Source organism: Arachis ipaensis, chromosome B6, assembly GCF_059453495.1.
Source record: "Arachis ipaensis isolate K30076 ecotype BB chromosome B6, ASM5945349v1, whole genome shotgun sequence".
NCBI classification, from domain to species: Eukaryota; Viridiplantae; Streptophyta; class Magnoliopsida; order Fabales; family Fabaceae; genus Arachis; species Arachis ipaensis.
Window position 1 is genome coordinate 111,169,676 of NC_142441.1, and position 1,127 is coordinate 111,170,802.

Genomic DNA, 1,127 nt, shown 5'->3' on the forward strand with positions numbered 1-1,127 from the left:
AAACTTTGAGTGGTTTTGATTAGATCAGAGACAATGGTTGTTAAGTCAGAGTAGCTCTGCTTAGAATTCTCTGTTTGTTGCTGAGAAGATGATGGAAAAGGCTTGCTATTGCTAAACTTGTTTCTTCCACCATTATTGTTGTTGAAACTTTGTTGAGGTCTCTGTTGATCCTTCCATGTGAGATTTGGATGATTTCTCCATGAAGGATTATAGGTGTTTGCATAGGGTTCTCCCATGTAATTCACCTGTTCCATTGCTGGGTTCTCAGGATCATAAGCTTCTTCTTCAGAGGAAGCTTCCTTAGTACTGCCTGTTGCTGCTTACATTTTAGACAGACTCTGAGAAATCATATTGACTTGTTGGGTCAATATTTTATTCTAAGCCAATATGGCATTCAGAGTATCAATCTCAAGAACTCCTTTTTTCTGAGTTGACCCATTATTCACAGGATTCCTTTCAGATGTGTACATGAATTGGTTATTTGCAACTATTTCAATGAGTTCTTGAGCTTCTGCAGGCGTCTTCTTCAGATGAAGAGATCCTCCAGCAGAGCTATCCAATGACATCTTGGATAGTTCAGACAGACCATCATAGAAGATTCCTATGATGCTCCATTCTGAAAGCATGTCAGAAGGGCATTTTCTGATCAATTGCTTGTATCTTTCCCAAGCTTCATAGAGGGATTCTCCTTCCTTTTGTCTAAAAGTTTGGACTTCCACTCTAAGCTTGCTCAATTTTTGAGATGGAAAGAACTTCGCCAAGAAGGCATTGACTAACTTTTCTCAAGAGTTCAGGCTTTTTTTAGGTTGTGAATCCAACCATGTCCTAGCTCTGTCTCTTACAGCAAAAGAAAAAAGCATAAGTCTGTAGACTTCAGGGTCAACCCCATTGGTCTTGACAGTATCACAGATTTGCAAGAATTCAGCTAAGAACTGATGATGATCTTCCAATGGAAGTCTATGAAACTTGCAATTCTCTTGCATTAGAGAAACTAATTGAGGCTTAAGCTCAAAGTTGTTTGCTCCAATGGCAGGGATTGAGATGCTTCTCCCATAGAAGTTGGGAGTAGGTGCAGTAAAGTCACCAAGCACCTTCCTTGCATTGTTGGCATTGTTGTTTTCGGCTGC

At 39.9% G+C, this 1,127-nt stretch overlaps 1 non-coding gene across 1 annotated transcript; it reads left to right on the forward strand.

Annotated features, from left to right (window-relative positions):
• Window positions 1-620: 620 nt before the first annotated feature.
• LOC148562313 (small nucleolar RNA R71) lies at window positions 621-728 on the forward strand. The gene has a single exon (XR_015886800.1). It is a non-coding gene; the product is annotated as a small nucleolar RNA R71 (small nucleolar RNA).
• Window positions 729-1,127: the final 399 nt, after the last annotated feature.